The sequence below is a fragment of the Erinaceus europaeus genome, chromosome 2 (genome assembly GCF_950295315.1).
Source record: "Erinaceus europaeus chromosome 2, mEriEur2.1, whole genome shotgun sequence".
NCBI lineage: Eukaryota > Metazoa > Chordata > Mammalia > Eulipotyphla > Erinaceidae > Erinaceus > Erinaceus europaeus.
Window position 1 is genome coordinate 114,433,352 of NC_080163.1, and position 18,161 is coordinate 114,451,512.

Sequence of the window (18,161 nt, forward strand, 5' to 3'; positions counted from 1 at the left end):
TCTCAGTGTTGGTAGGACAGTTTGATTATTTCCAGCCAACCTCAAGAAATATGTTCTCTCACTTTTCCCCCTCAAGACATAGAAACTCTATGGTTCTATGATAGAGCTTTCTTTGCTTTTCTGCTGAGTGCCTTTCTGTGGAGCAATCATTGTGGGCACACATGTATGAATGTATGCACACCACACACAAGCACACAACTCCTTGGGAAAGATTTAAATGTGAATAAGGAAATTATTTAAAAATATTTTAAAAGAACTTTTGATCATATTAAACTATTACATATTAAACTATTAAACCTGTATAAAACACCCACCCCTACCCCCCAAATTTGTACCATTGAGCCTCCATTTTCTTCTATCTCATATAATTTAAATATTTTCACTGAGGTGATACTGTTTTACAAAATTGTATGCATTTTAAGGGTACAGTTCACACCATTTTGAAATATTATCCACCAAAAAGTTGCACATTTCTCTCCCCTCCACCCACAGGTAGCCCTCCTTCTTTGTTTCCTAATCCCTTTATCATTTTTTTGACTTAACCTCTGAGGTGAGAATCCAAGGATTTGTTTTCTTTGATTTTGTTGGTTTTCTTGCTTTGTCTTGTATTCTACCTGTGAATGAGTTCTCCCAATATCAGCACTTTTCCTTCTGATTTAGTTTACTTTTAACAAACCTCTCTGGTTGTTACCTCATAGAAAAAGGAAATATTTTATCTTTATTCCTAACAACATAGTATCAGGTATATTTATTATATCTTTTTTTATCCATGCACCTATCACTGAACACTTGGGTTGTTTCTACATACTGTTTTTTTATGAGTGTGTATGCAAAATTTACATCAACAGCAACAGTGTGAAAGTGCTCCTTTCTCCATTGTGCTCTCCATAAATTGTTGTTCCTTCTTGATATAGAACTTCTTCATAGGTGTGAGATGGTATCTCCTTGTTTCAATTTCCATTTTGTCTACTTATTTATTTATTAAGTTTTTATTTATAAACTGGAAACACTGACAAGACCATAGGATAGGAGGGGTACAACCACACAATTCCTACCACAAAAACTCTGTATCCTATCCCCTCCCCTGATAGCTTTCCTATTCTTTTTTTGCCTCCAGGGTTATTGCTGGGCCTCAGTGCCTGCATCATGAATCCACTGCTCCTGGAAGCTATTTTCTCCCCTTTTGTTGCCCTTGTTACTGTAGCCTTGTTGTGGTTATTATTGTTGTTGTTGATGTCATTGTTGTTGGGTAGGACAGAGGGAAATGGAGAGAAGAGGGGGAGACAGAGAGGGGGAGAGATAGATAGACACCTGCAGATCTGCTTCACTGTTTGTGAAGCGACTCCCCTGCAGGTGGGTAGCCAGGGGCTCGAACCAGGATCCTTATGCCGGTCCTTGCGCTTCATGTCACATGCGCTTAGCCTGCTGAGCTACCACCCAACCCCCAGCTTTCCTATTCTTTAAAACTCTGGAAGCATGGACCCATGGTCATCATGGGGTGCAGAAGGTGGAAGGTCTGGCTTCTGTGATTGCTTCCCCGATGAACATGGGCATTGTCAGGTTGATCTTTACTCCCAACCTGTCTCTCTCTTTCCCTAGTGGAAAAAAAGTGAGGTCTACTATAGAATTATGTTTTAGAATACGTATCTGCTTTAATCAGGACAGTCCAGCATGTACCTTTCCTCAGCTCCACCATTCAATAGATAAATTTTACATATTAACTTAATAATGCTCAGTATACTTTGATAAATATTGCAGCATCTGTGAAAAAGTCCAAATGCCACTGCTTATGGGCATAGGGTTGTTTTTTTTTTTAATTTTCATATGAAAAAGTGAATAGATTTAAAAGCAGAGTCTAACTTGGAAAAAACAAGTATTACTTTTCACATAATTGTTGCCTATATATCACAGTGCCTCACTGAGATGCCTTTGGTTACAAAGAATGTTTAGGTTCTGCATTTCCGTAATACCTTCTACATAAAGTATTGATCATCTACAGTGAGGAAAGATGTTAATCAAATGTTCTTCTAAGACAAAGTATAAACCAAGAGTGAGGCAATTCATTTTCCAGATACAGATTGATGAGCAGGGAATTCATCAGTTTCATACAACTTTACAAAACCCCAAATATTTTCAGCTTTTTAAAAAAATATTTATTTTATTTATTCTTTTTTGTTGCCCTTGTTGTTTTATTGTTGTAGTTATTATTGTTGTTGATGTCATTGTTGTTGGATAGGACAGAGAGAAATGGAGAGAGGAGGGGAAGAGAGAGGGGGAGAGAAAGAGAGACACCTGCAGACCTGAATCGCTAGTGAATCGACCACCCCTGCAGGTGGGGTGCTGGGGACTTAAACCGGGATCCTTACGTTGGTCCTTTTGCTTTGCGCCACATGTGCTTAACCCGCTGCACTACTGCAAAACTCCCTATTTCCAGCTTTTGAAGGTAGGTGAAAGGACATGCAGAGATTTTCAGTTGTAACAATGGCCGGACATATTGTGAGAGTAAATGCTAGATATCCACTTGCTATTACATGACTTACTTTCTTTTCTTTTTTATTTATTGTTTTACCTTTCCTTTCTTTTTAATGATAAAACAGAGAGAAATAGAGAGTAGGTGAGCGAGAAAAATGGACACACCTGCAGAACTCCTCCAGTACTTGTGAAGCATCTCACACTGCAGGTGGAGACCAAGTGTCAAATCCAAGTCCTCACACATGGTAGTGTGTGTGCCCTACCAGGTGTGTCTGGTCTCTTACTTTGTTTCCTTAAATTCCCAGTATAACACCATTTTGAGGATTTATTTTTTCCATCAGGTTTATCACCGGGGCTAATTTTTTTTTGAATCACTTCTTCTAGCGTTTGCCCTTCTTCCGTAGCCAGTCAACAGCGTCAGGTTGAGCCTGATGTAAAGTTTTGAGACCTCCTTTGAATCTGGAGAGGTGGCAGTCATTGACTATGTGGGTCATAGTCTGTCTGTAGCCGCAGGGGCAGTTCGGGTCGTCTCTGGCTCCCCAGCGATGGAACATAGCGGCGTACCGGCCATGGCCTGTTCGATACCGATTGAGGAGGGCCCAATCATAACGTGCTAGGTCAAAGCCGGGTTGACGCTTGCAGGGGTCTGTGATGAGGTGTTTGTTCTTGACCTCAGCTGCCTGCCAACTCTGTTTCCAAGAGTCTGGAACAGAGAAGTTCAGTGTAGGCATAGGGGACCAGATTGGATAATGAGACGTCAAGCGTTGGACAGGGTGGGCAAAGTTATCCACGTATGTTGGCAGGTCTGGTCGAGCATAGACGTGGGAAATGAACTTAGATAATGCCGCATCCCGACGAATATCTGGCGGGGCGATGTTGCTAAGAACTGGCAGCCGTGGAACCAGGATGGAACGGATGGTTCCAGAAATTATCCTCATGGAGGAATATAATTTGGAATCGACCAAGTGGACATGGGGGCTACGGAACCATACTGGGGCACAGTATTCTGCAGTGGAATAGCATAATGCCAGAGAAGATGATCGTAGTGTGGAAGTGCTCGCGCCCCATGAGGTGCAGGCCAGTCTTGCAATGATGTTATTCCTTGCGCCCACCTTTGCTGCAGTTTTTATGAGATGTTTGTGAAATGACAGAGTGCGATCGAGAGTAACGCCAAGATAGACTGGCTGGGCTTCATGCCGGATTCTCGTATCGCCAAGCTGCACATTAAGCTCACGCGAGGCCGAGGCATGGTGTAGATGGAAAATAGATGATACCGTTTTTGCAGTGCTAGGGATTAGTCACCATTTTTTACAGTAATCAGATATCAGAGACATGTCTTTCGTGAGTGTTTCCTCGAGGATGTCGAACTTGGATGCCTGAGTTGGACAGCAGATGTCATCGGAGTAGATGAACTTCCTTGAAGAAGTTTCTGGGAGGTCATTGATGTAAATATTAAATAGCGTAGGAGCCAGAACAGAGCCCTGGGGGAGGCCACTTGAGACAAGTCTCCATCTGCTACACTTGTCACCCAGATGCACCCGGAATCTTCTGTTTTGGAGAAGAAACGATATAGTGTTGCCCACCCATGGAGGCAGGCATCTTGAGATCTTGACTAGGAGACCACGGTGCCAGACCATGTCATAGACTGCTGTGAGATCAACAAAGACAGCACCCGTCTTTAAATTCTTCTAGAATCCATTTTCAATGTAAGTTGAGAGGGCCAGGGCTTGTTCGCAGGTAGATCTTCCTGGGCGGAAACTAGCTTGGGTGGGTGATAGGAATTTCTCTGTAAGAGGAGAAATACGTGACAGAAGCAGCCTCTCAAGGAGTTTGTAACACACGGAGAGGAGAGAAATTGGTCTATAGCTGGCGGCCAGTGTTGGGTCTTTCTTTGGTTTCAAAACCGCTATCATCTTTGCAAGACGTCAAACTTTGGGCATAGACTCAGATTCCAAGATGTGGGACAGGAATGAAGCGAGCCCCTTCTTTGCCGTGGGGCCCAGGTTAAGAATGAGTTCTGGGGTGATGTTATCATAGCCAGCAGCTGTTCCCAGTTTAACCCTCTTCAAAGCGTCTTCCAGTTCAGACAGTGTAAAGGGAGAGAGTTTTGGAGATGGACAAGATGGAAGTGGGATGACCACTCATGGGAAATTTCTCTTTTCCAGACTGGGTCGATCTTAGCACGTCCAACTTGAGTTAGGTGACTGGCCACTGAGTTTGGAGATACAGGAGGATGGGAGACGGGAGGGGGTTGGCTACCGGCACCCAGACTGTGAAGAAGCTTCCAGGCCTTCCTACTAGAGTGGGTGAAGTTCAGACTTTCCGTGAGTTGTTGCCAGTGGGCTTGGCGCACTGCATCCAGGGAGGCAATGAGATGGTCAGCCACATCTGGGTCGCCCGACTCATCATACTGCTTTAGTAGTTGCTCGCATTCAGCATCAAGACAAGGCGTAGAGTTATCACGTCTCCCACGAGGAATGGCTTGGGAAGCTGCTTTGAAGATGGCTTGGCGGAAGCGCCTGTAGGAATCTTCAGAGGAGATAGAGTTAATTGGAATTGCAGGAATAGATTTGTTGGTAAGATCACTGAACAGACGCCAGTTTGCTTTCCAAAAGTTCCATCTTAGTTTCTCCGAGCACAGAATCAGTGGGAGCTGGAGACCAATGTGGATGATAGCTGGGCGGTGATGACTGTGCGGGAAGATCTTGAGAACTTGTCTCGTAGCGGGAAAGGCTTGGCCGTTGACTGTGCTAATCCAGCACAGGTCGGTGACGAGTCTTTATTCCATCTAGCACTGTGAAAAGAGCCTGGCTGTTTGGGATCCTATAATAGGGAGAGGTCATTCGCTGAAGCCCAGTCGGCTAAGATAGAGCCGTCAGCACGAGTGGAGGAATATCCCCAGTCTTGGTGATGACTATTAAAGTCTCCAACGTAAACGGCTGAGTGATTCGGGCTAGGCAGGACCTCATTATCCCATGAGGCACTGGGAGGCTTATATGATCACAGTGGCCATTTTTCTCCTCCCTCCTTTCTTTTACACAGGCCAGGAGGAGGGGAACACCTACAGATCTGCTTCACTGTCCTGCCCTTTTTCCTCTGCAGATGGCGAGAGGGCCACAATCAGGATCTTTCTAAAACATAACATGTGCTCTCTATCTGGTGTACCACCACCCGGCCCAGGAATGTTTATTTTTTAATAATATATATTAGTAATGAGTTTTCAGAATATTCTTGCATCTAAAATCGTCTTGCTATTCAGAATATGTCATAGTAAGAAATCAAATGTTAGAAATGGTATTTACTGTTGTGGTTGACAAAACTACAATAATAAAACCCCAGAAAAAATAATGGTTCTGTACTGTTGATGTTTCTATCTTTTGATTTTTAACTACTATTTTATATATAATATTGATGATATATAAGTGCTATTGGTGTTTATAACAGTTAATTAGGTTCTGGTTACAAAGATTAAATTGGAAATTGTCTTTACATCTATTTTTTAGAAATATTTTATTCATTTATTAATGAGAAAAATAAGACAGAGAAAGAATGAGACATCACTCTGGTACATGTGCCACCAGGGATTGAACTCAGTACCTCATGCTTGAGAGTCTAGTATCTTAGCCACTGTGCCACCTCCCAGACCACTGGATTTTAAAATCTTGATTACATTTATTTCTTTATAAATCTGGTATAACATATATTGGTATAAAGAAGAAACTTCTAAATTCTAATTCAGCAAAATAATGTATGTGCCTTTGGTGAAATAATTTAGTTTCTTTGGTCTTATTTGTTCAGTCGTAAAAAGAATTAATAGTAGTTATCTGGTGGGAATTAATAGAGTCTAATGTGAAGTAGATGAGGAAATTGATGTCTTTGAAAAATTTGATGGGTTTTATTTTTAGAAAAGGAAAAAATGAATAGTGCAGATAAACATATTTTATCAATTCTACCTTACAGAAATAATTAGGAATATGACAATCAGAGAAAGTATACTTCAAAGACCTTGATCTATCAGTTTTGAATTTTATGAGTTTGGTTTGAAAATTGTAGGATATGTAAGAGCATATTGAGCATAGTCAATATTTTCAGAAGGGTGAACAAAGGCACAAGAAAAAAAATTCCACAGTAATTTTGAAAAAGCCTCATGAATTGAAATTTTGTAGACAGTTTCTCATTTTTCCTTTTTATTAAGGAGTTAGTGGGGTTTTTAAATCATAATATTTCAAGGGTGTAATTTCATGCTTATATAAGGTAGGTCAACATACCCTCACCTCCTGATAAATGCCATAGTTCTAACAAAGTCCAAGAGACTATTTGTTTACCTTTCACCTTTTTTTTTTGCATATTCACTTATTTTATCTAGATCACAACTATGAGAGAAACCATCCAGTAATTTCCTTCCCTTATTTCACTTAGCACAGTCACCTCCAATTTCATCCATTTTCTATTCCAAATGATAGTTTCCCTTTTTTAAATTGCAGAGTAGTGTTTCATTGGGTATCTCTATCTCTATATCAATATCTATATATCTATATCTATCTACCTACCTATCTATATATCCATTAACTTGTTTATGCAACCTTCATTTCAAAGCTAACACTTTAAAGTTGAAGTGATGGTTAATCATCTTTAAATTCATGTCTTACACTTGAAATTGAATATGACATTAGTTTAGTCATTGAGTTAATGGTGCAGTAGCATTTCTTTTATTGATATTTTTTCAAGACAAAGTCATTAAGGTGATTAAAAGAACTGATTTTAGACAACAAAAGCAGCTATCATAAAAAAAAACATAGTGTCAAGTGAGATAAGCTAAAAGAAAAATACAAATACCAAATGATCTCACTTATAGGCAGAACTTGATAAATAGTGTCAGGGAGGGAGAACACAAAATAAAACTTGGATTGGGCATGGTTCATTGCATCAAAGGGAAGGACTCTGGGGGATGGAGCAGAGGAGGAATTGAAGAGAACTTTGGAATCTTGGTGTGATATAAAAGGACCTAGATCGCAAGTGAGAGGGGTCCTGGAGCATAGTGATGCATATCTAGCTTTCTTTTCAAAGCCTTAATATATCATACTGGGACTCAGCCATGTGCAAGTAGCCAGATTCAAGGCCCCATTCTCCACCTGCAAGGGGGAAGTTTCAAGAATGGGTAAGTACTGCTGCAGGTGTCTTTCTCCCTCTTAACCCCCCTTCCCTTTTCATTTCTGTCTGTCTTAATCCAATACATAAATAAATAAAATATTAAAATATAGACTAAGATTTATAACTATATAGACTAACTCCTATAACTCCAACATTATTTTATATGCATAACAAAGAGACTGAAAACCTAAGGAATAAAATACTATTCAGATAAGGCATAGTGCTATTATAAATAAAACTATTTTTCAAATACTACTCATTCTTGAATAATTTCTTCACAGTTGTTTTAGGATTAATTTGTGAAAGGAAATAACATTTCATTTTATTTTGCTTTAATTTGAACCATTTCGTTTTTAGAAGATCATATCTATTAGAGGAGGAGAGAGAATAAGAGCATCACTGTGGTGTTTGTTGTACCAGGAATAGAATTCAAGATTTTACATGTGCAAGTCCTGAACTTGTACCAGGGAGCCATTTTATACTATTTTAAAAGGGCTTTATCTCATCAAGTTACATCATTTTCATTCCCAGTTCCTTCCTGCTTTATTCCAAAGGAACTACAAAGTAATATACTCATCAAGAGCATAAATTGTACTGCAGATATTTATTGAAGTGAGCATTACTTTTAATTAAAAGAGGATAAAATGTTATTATTGACTCATCAAATTTCAGCTACGCACATGTTTGGACTCAAACTAGATTTTTTTAGCCAAGTACCCTAAATAGAGATGTAAAGAGGGATGTTGTTTATGTGAGAATGCAAAATGGCTATGAACATTTGCTGCTGAAATTTACAAGAATCAGAGTCTGAGATAAAAATAGGAGGGAGCAACTTTTTTTGCACTACTCATTAGATAATTATGTGATACTGTTACATATATGATTTAAATATTAGTGTTTTTGTTTTCTTTGGCTCTTAGGTGAAATGAAGGAATCATTTTAAGCGAAATCAGTCAGAAAGAGAAGGATGAATACCAGATATACTTCCTTATAGGTGGGACTTAAAAAACAAAGAAAGGAAGGTAAAATACAGGGTGAAACTTGGATTAGCCATGGTCTGTTGCAGATAGACTGAGTGGGAATTGGGGATCCAGTGCACTCTGCTAAAGGAGGAACTAGGTCAGTTTACCTTACAGAAATTGCAGAAATTGCACCCACCTGACAATAGTAGTCTTATAAATCATTATTTCCCTAGTAAAATAATAGGAAAGCCAAAGAATGTTTTTGAAATACGCCTGTTGAGCTACTCTGCTGATTCTCTTTGGCATGATGGCTTCTGTATCTTATTTTTGTGCTAAACTTATTTTTGTTTTCACCAGGGCTTCACTGTTCTGGGATGCTTTTTTCAGATATATAGATGATAGGTATATAGAGAGACACAAGAGAGAGATAGACACAGAATGTTCCTCCATTTTGATGGAGGTCAGTCAGGGTAGAATTTGAGTTGTGCATATAACAAAACACAAGCACTGTCTAGGTAAGCTGTTATGATTGCCCTTTTATTGATTTTTACCACCCCTTTTGTAAGTTATTTCCTGTCCTCTCTGTGTGTCTGACTTCTTTGTCTTCACTCTAATTTTTTAAAAATTTGTTTTCCCTTTTGTTGCCCTTCTTGTTTTTCATTATTGTTGTTGTTATTGATGTTGTCGTTGTTAGGACAGAGAGAAACAGAAAGAGGAGAGAAAGACAGATGGGGGAGAGAAAGACAGACACCTGCAGACCTGTTTCACTGCTTGTGAAGCAACTCCCCTGCAGGTGGGGATCCAGGGGCTCAAACTGGGATCCTTGCACTGGTCCTTGCACTTCGCGCCACCTGTGTTTAACCTGCTGTGCTACCACTTGACTCCCTTCTTCACTCTAATTTTTTAAAAATATCTTATTTATTTATTTTTATAGAGACAGAAATTGTGAGGGGAAGGGGTATAGAAAGGGAGAGAGGAAAAGAAATACCAGCATTACTGCTTCACTCTTCCCAAAGCTTCCTCTCTACAGGTGGAGACCAGGGGCTTGAACCTGGGTCCTTATACTTGGTAACATGTGCACTCTACAAGGTACACTACTACTCAGTCTCTTTCCTCTAATTTCCCCTCCCCAACTCTCTTTTTCCTCTAGGTTAAGTTTCTCCTTGACATCTTTGGTCAGATGCTCTAGCCACTGTCCCACCTCCCAAGAGCTGCCTATACTGTTCTGAGTGAATAAGTGATTTAGATAAAGTTTCATTCCTCATCACTCTGTTTGGACAGTGTCACCTGGAAATGATAGTATTTGCATTATATTTTTAATAATCACTTTGTTGGGGGGACAGTTGATTCATAAGGTTGTTGTGACAGAGGTTCAGACCCACATCTCTCTCGAGTGTCATTGTAATTTACCCTTCACCAAAACATCACCCTCCTCCACCACTGGCCACTGTGCCACCTAAATCTTCTCCCCTCCAGACACCAATGCCTATTGCATATATGTGAGTCCATGAAGTCTTTTGTTTTTCACCTGCATCTAAATATTTGAAGTTCACCAAGAAAATCAGGTTGCTTTCAGGATTAATCACTGATTCCATGGAGCCTGAAATGTCAGTCTTGCCTGCTTTGCTTTAATATGTATGTAAATTCTCAATTATTAACAAACACGTATTTCATGTTTTTACCCTGTGATATTGTAATGAAGTATTTCTGACTAAAATATATAGAAAAAGCCTGGGGAAATTCTCTGGGATGAATGTTAGACTCTATTATTAACTATTACTACATGCAACAAATAAGAGACTGAGTGGATACGAACAGGGGGAATCTTTCTGCCCATGCAAATAAGGTTCTTCCACTAAAGAGCTTTCAGAAGAGAATGTGAGTTACCCAGAGCACACACTGAAACATTAATTTGGGGGTGAATGGAGCAGAGGATACAATCACTGATGATGGTTCCTGTTTTTGAAGCTGTAAATTCTTGGGCTGAGGCTTGAATGACAAGCAGTATTCCACTATGTAAACTCAGAGCAAGGCTTCTTTAGAAGACGCAAGGATGGAGAAAATTTGAGAGGGATAATAATGTGCAAATGTTAAAGGCTGTTTTAAGGTTAGATATGATTTAGCAAAATTACAATGAGATGCCACTTTACATTCACTCATTGGCCATAATCAGAATTAAGATAATTTTGGGAAGATGTTCAGAAAATGACACCCAATTGAACAGTTGGTATACATGTAAAAACTACCTCCAGAATGGAAGATTTCTGCAAATTAAACATTTGATAAGGAATGTGTTAGTCATTCTTCAGAATTAAGTGTTCCAGATCTGTTGTCAAAAATTGCTTATGCCAATTAATTTTTAGAACCCTCTTTGAGATTCTAGAAGTGCTATAGAAGTACTTCATGCTCAAACCCATTATTAGTTTAAGCATCAATTAATTTTATATAGTCAGAGACTTTAGATTTGCATACAAAAAGGGAAAGACTCCTTAGAGGGATCATCAGTAGTAAACTAGCAACTCTTAACCTCCGTGTGCAACAGAGGCTTGGTTTATAGTTAGAGTTGTGTCTTTTTCCCCCACTGCTGCAATGATCACAAGCAAGTTCAATATACTTTTCATTCTATCTTTCCCCTGGAACCAGTTGTAAGTTTTTTAAATTGCTTAAAGAAAAAGAAATGAAGATAACTGTTCAATTTGAGCCAAAGTAAAATGCTAATATTCCACGATAGAGCTTTGGCAAATGGTTTTATTTATTTATTTATTTTTGCTTTATTGTGTTTTTTTTTCTTATTTCCTTTATATTTGACAGGACAGAGAGCAATTACAAGCAGAGTGGAAGATAAGAGTAGGAGAGAGAAACAGAGGCACCTATAGCACTGTATCACTGCTTGTGAAGTTTGCTCCCTGCAAATGGGAACCTGAGGCTTGAACTCAGGTCCTTGCACATGATAACATGTGCGCTCAAACAAGTGCACTACCCACTTGACCACAGCAAATGTTTTTTCTAATGGAAGGCCAAAATCCAGGTGATATGGGAATATCACATTTACTTAAAAATTACCCTAGACTCTCTCTCCTCCCTTGCTATTATGGCTAATCTTTTCATGTCTCCTGGCTTATCTTTCCAAGAATACTACAATGTTCAAGAAGTGGATATTTGTACTTCTAACCTCTTAATACAGTGTGAACTTAGATGGAGATAGGCAAACACACTTGTTGATTGAAAAATATGTTCTACTGTGTTCTAGGGTTCAAGTGTTCATCTGTGGTAAAATGATGATTTCAAGAAGAGCAGAAGACATTTATAATTTTAACATTAATTATTTTTATAAAGATAATTTTTCATCAATACTTCCAAAGAATACCCAGGGATAGAAGGTGGAACATGTAGTCAAATAGTTAAAGGTTTTCTCAGTTTTGATCTTTAATTCTCAGTTCTAATGTATCTTTTTAATCTCTCAATTCCTAGAAGTTTAGACTTTGAAATACTGTTTAATTATGTGATTAATTTTTCAAATTCCTTACTTATACTTCACTATGCTGTTTTTCTGGTTTCTGTCTATGTATAGTGCATGTCTTTTGTTTTTGTTTAAAACCATTCAGTGGCTTATTCAGTGCTTTCATTCAGTCCTTTATTTATTATAGACTGAACACCTCCCATGTGCAAAGGATTAGCTACTTTTTAAAATAAATTCCATAGGGAATGTTTTGTCCCTGTGTGTAAGAGGATCAGTAGTTCAAACCTTTTCAAGATTGCTTTGCCCAGGCTCTGCAACCACATCTCTCTTTTCCGTGTGATTTGACTCATTCTGATCACCGGCAAAACTGTTAGTCTTCATCCTCACCTGCTCACATGGTTTTTGCTTTAGTCAGTTCCCAGAGAGTTTAGTGCTACTTTCATAGACAATGTCTGTGGAGCATCTTCGAGAAGCCTCTATCATTTTGTAAGATTAGACATAAAATCATCTGGACCTCTTAGAAAGGAGATTTCTATTTCATGAGACTCTAATGCCTTGACATGTCTTTCTGTGCCTGAGAATGGACACTGCCTGAGTTTTACCAAAATGGCCATGAACTCTACTGATTGCCTTCCATTCTCATGAAAATGCAGCATGTATAGCAGTAAAGGAATAGTCTTCCAGAGGGCAGGCAATAGCACACTGGGTTAAGTGCACATGGTAAGAATAGTCTTCCTAAACAGGCTGGGAGTATGGATCAGCCAGCCAATGCCCATGTTCAGAAGAGAAGCAATTACAGAAGCCAGACCTTCTGTACCCCATAATGATCCTGGGTCTATACTCCCAGAGAGATAAAGAATAGGAAAGCTTTCAAGGGGGGCCATCAGATACAGAACTCTGGTGGAGGGAATTGTGTGGAATTGCACCTCTCTTATCCTATGATCTTACCGATATTTTTAATTTTATAAATAATTTTTTTAAAGATTACTCTTCCTAGAAGAAGGAATCTGTGGTTCTGATGTTTTACTTTATTTCTTTAAAGTAAAGTCCTGGAGCTCCGCTTCCCCAGAGACCCACCCTACTAGGGAAAGAAAGAGGCAGACTGGGAGTATGGACCGACCAGTCAACGCCCATGTTCAGCGGGGAAGCAATTACAGAAGCCAGACCTGCCACCTTCTACAACCCACAATGACCCTGGGTCCATGCTCCCAGAGGGATAGAGAGTGGGAAAGCTATCAGGGGAGGGGGTGGGATATGGAGATTGGGTGGTGGGAATTGTGTGGAGTTGTACCCCTCCAACCCTATGGTTTTGTTAATTTATCCTTTCTTAAATAAATTTAAAAAATATTTGTTTATTATTATTATTTATTGTGTTATTTATTGCTTAATCTCTTTACTGGTGGATTAATGGTTTACAGTTGACAGTAAAAGCAATAGTTTGTACATACATAACATTACCCAGTTTTCCATATAACAATTCAACTCCCACTAGGTCCACCTCTGCCATTATGACCCAGGACTGAATCCTCCTCCCAACCCCAGTCTTTTACTTTGGTGCAACTGATGTTTTACTTTTAATATCTACCAACACAGCTCCTTCAGTCAGACATTTGTACCCTGGTCTTACTTTCAGAGAGTCAGAAATGAAAGTTGTATCCTGCATTTGCTTAGACTCAAAGGGCATCTTTCTTTCTCCAGCATGAAGCTGACACAGACCTGTCAGTATCACAGGTTCCTTCAGCAATTCTCAGTCCACAATGAAATGTTTGGTCTTTCATGGTAGGGACTCTGATAATTTGGCTCCAGGAGAGCAAAGTGGGAATGGAGCGATGAGCACACAGCTGTAGTGTCTCAAACATCATTTAGTAATGCTTGCCATTGAAGGGAAACAAAAGCAGAGGATAATGCTTCCACTGCATACTAATCAACGTTTACTCATAAAGTTCAAGTTCAAACCTCACAGTGTCTAAATATTTTCACTATTTATTATAGTTAGTACCTGCATGACTCATGGTACCTGTCTGTCTGATTTAAGAGCACTAGCCTTGCAGTATGGCACTTAAGGGAGATTTGGACTAGTCACTCTCAGCTGATTTAGATAATACTACCCGAAGCCTAGCGTATCAGCTAGCAAGGTGCACAATCTTCAGCTGGAAGAATGTTTCTATGATGTGGAAGTGGTGCAGTGCTCAAGTGCATTAATTAATATCTTAGAGGCAGAAGGTAAGGGAAATTAGTCTGTGTGTTATAATTTGAAAAATGAGTCATGGTAGTTAATTAACCTATCTAATACCTCAAGGTAAATGGATGCCTGAATCAATCCACAATTAACAATTCAAATAACCCTGCTTTTAAATGAGCCTTATTAGATCTCAATGTAAAATTGAAATCCAGAAATTCAGATTCTTGATCTGTTCTGGAGTTACTTGTGTATGTTCATCATTCAACTGCAAATCTATTCAAAGACAGGCACCTTCTCCTTTTTTTTTTTTTTAATTCTTGGGATTCGAAAAGAATAGATGGGACAGATAACTACTAGAAAAGGCTTAGTGAATTCTCAAAAAAATTACATTTTTATTTTGCATCCATAATTTGTTAAGAAATGTCTTCAGTGAAAAAAAGTCATAACCTTCAAATTAGCCTGTGCTTAGGTCATGAATGTTTGTATTTCCAGATAATACCTCAGATTTTTCTCTATTGATTTTTTTTTTTTTGCTTATTTTGTTCAATCACAGAGCCTCTAACAGGTTTCCTTTCTGATAGTCTTTGGGGTGGGGGAAATACACATTGAACTAAAGCAAACTGACCTAAATCAAAGAAAATCCATATTCTCTCTCTCTCTCTCACACACACACACACACACACACACACACACACATCCTTAACTGTTAAATGCAAACTCTTTAAGGGATCATTACAGTTTTATCACCTTGCCAAATCAGGGTGTTCCTCATGTCTGAGAATTGGATGATAATATTTGTATTATTTGTATCATTCTAATTTGGCCAAGTCTGTTATGTCTTCTAACTTAACCAGGCTCTTTTATTCAACTGTCTACTGGATTTGTGCCACGTGTGCTTAACCCGCTGCGCTACTGCCTGACTCCCTGCCTACTGGATTTGTATACCCAAGTGGTTCATAACTGTCTTAAATTTAACATTGATAAACATGAATTGACTATCCATGCCTCTTCAAAAATAGCTGGTTTAAGTCTAAGTTCCTTTCTCCTAGTAAGTCCCTATTCCTAATTTAGTATCCTCAGAAACTTGTAAGGTTGTTAGCACTGTGTACTGTTCTTTCTCATGACAAGTCTGTAGCCAGTCTTATCAAACCCAATTCCGAAAGATACTTCACTGTCAGCTTCTCTTTCCATTGTGTCTCTGTTATGATTCAGCCCATGTCTTCTCTCTTGCATAGATCAATTTTCTCTTGCATAGATCAATCAGTGTCTATCCCTTGTCCTTGACTCAGTCCCCACCTCCTCCTGTTCTACTTGCATATTGCCTTTCCAGTGGCCTTCTTATAATTAAATGAGTCCTCATTCCCTATTATATTTTCCTTTTAAATTATTATTACTGATTTGACAGTAGTTAACAAAATCATAAGACTGTAAGAGTGTAGTTTCATATCTATTCATGATATGTAAGTCAGTGCATCCCACTACAGCCATATGCCCTCCTTCTGGTAACCACCATAGTTTTCATAATTCCTAAGAGACACTTTGGTTACCATATATATTTTTACAAGTTATTTTGCTTTATTCTATTTTCCACATATTAATGAAACCATTTGGAAATTACCATTCACTTCTTAATTTATCTCACTTAGCATAACCACTTAAAGTTCTACCCCTTTTGTCCCAAAGAAAACAACCTCATTTTTATATGCAAAGTAATATTCCATTGCATATAATCATAACTTCTTTATCCAGGTATATGCTATTAGGAAATTTTATAACATTTATTGGACAGTGTCTGAACTTCTTTCTTTTGCATATGTGTGCATTTCATAATGTGTTGTCCAAATATTTTGTTTTATTTTCCCACAGGGCCTAGTTTTTTCCTCCATTATCCTCTGCTTGGGAGCCATTCTATTCTTGTTTATCTTTTATTTTTAATTTTTATTATCTTTATTTATTGGACAGAGGTATCCAGAGATTGAGAGGGGCTGGGGATATAGAGAGGGGTAGAGACAGAGAGAGACCTGAAGTCCTGCTTCAACACTCATAAAGCTCTCCCCATGCAGGTGGGGACCAGAGGCTTGAACCTGGGTCCTTGCACACTGTAATGTGTATGCTTAACCAGGTACGCCACTTTCTGACCCCCTATTCTTGTTTATCTTATGTTGTCCTTCCGTTATGAAAACCTCATGTATTCAGCTTGCTCTTCTTGCCTTCATCTCTTGATAATTAACAATTAAGCTCAAATTTTACCTCCTTTGTGATATTTTTCATGTATTCAGAATCAATTACTGACTCAATATTTCCTTTCTCTTTCCCTGCAATGTTTAGGACTTCAGCATGCGTTGACCATGTTGTGTGTGTGCGTGTGCATGTGCCTCTGTGTGTGTGTTTATATCCCACTAGAGACAATGCATTCTAATATCAAAAATTATTGAATCTCTTTTAATTCCTAATATCTAATATAGTTGGTACATTATGTACACTCAATAGATAATTGACTTCCTGCCTTCTACACAAAGTTTCTGCCTTCTCTTTACTATGTTCATATGCTCATTATTCTCTAAAAATACAGACTTGAATCTGACCTGATAACACACCTTGTTTTATCTGCATGAAGTATAAAAACTGCCTTTGATTGCACTTTTCAATTTACACAGACAAGAACAAAAATCAATGAACTCTTTTAACAATATCTGAGCTTTTAATTATAAAATCATGTGGTTGATGGTGGCACCTACTAGCCATGGGGGATATTGCACCCCTGAGCTATCTTCATAAATACTGAGGCTAACTGTGGACCATAAATATAGAAAAGTCAAGGTTATCCTGCACAGTGGAGCCTCTAGATAAAGGAGTCCTTTTTAGGGTCCTTTGGATATAGAGTGAGAAATAAACTGTCTGTATGATCAACATTCAGTTAGGTATGGAGTCAGCCTCGTAGACCCAATTTGCAACTGATCAGATGGTCCCACTGTAGTTAGCTGACGCTCTTTAATTGGATCATCTTTAAGTTAGTCAACAGAAGTTCATGTAAGTCAGGAACCTTGCCCCATCTACAAATTGATGTAACACCAGTTCTGGTGAATAACACTACTTAGTAGCATCAACTTTGCAACAAGTATGCACTGTGCATATTTAACAGCTTTCCTTTTGCTAACCTTGAATTCCACAGAGAATACAACAATTGGTTCACCATAAAAACTGATCTTCAGCAAAGAACCAAAGTGAGTGGGTTTCAACTCTACTTTCATTAAGAGTTCTATAAGGTAACTCACATGAATATTTAAACCCAGTAAAAATTAGCATAAATTATATACTTTTTTATGCAAATGAGAGATGGTTGGATCAATGATTTGTTTAATCAGACATGGTGACAAATATGAGCTATAAGCTCATTTCCTAAACACAATTAAAAGTTTCTGGAACTAGATACTGAAGAGCAAGAATTCTGATATATTATCAATCTAGCAATTCTACTTCCTCATACATTCCCAAAAGGAGGTAAAGCCTGCCAGCTCTGAAGACTCATCAGTGTATTAAAGGTATCCATTCTGTGAAATTTATCTGAGATAACATCAAATATTGTAATGGCAGATATCCCTCTTTTTTTGTTTTTATTTATTTATTATTTATTCCCTTTTGTTGCCCTTGTTGTTTTATTGTTTTAGTTATGATTGATGTCGTTGTTGGATAGGACAGAGAGAAATGGAGAGAGGAGGGGAAGACAGAGAGGGGGAGAGATAGACACCTGCAGACCTGCTTCACCACCTGTGAAATGACTCCCCTGCAGGTGGGGAGCCGGGGGCTCCAACCGGGATCCTTATTCAGGTCCTTACGCTTTGCACCACCTGCGCTTAACCTGATGCGCTACCATCCGACTCCCAGATATCCCTCTTTTGTATAATTTTAAATTGGATTGAGAGAGGGGGAGGGG

The 18,161-nt window shown here is 38.7% G+C and overlaps 1 protein-coding gene across 1 annotated transcript in view; it reads left to right on the top strand.

Annotated features, from left to right (window-relative positions):
- Nucleotides 1-18,161, top strand: part of CSMD1 (CUB and Sushi multiple domains 1) — a 1,841,590-nt gene that overhangs the window by 142,554 nt on the left and 1,680,875 nt on the right. The gene's annotated exons all lie outside the window — the stretch shown is intronic.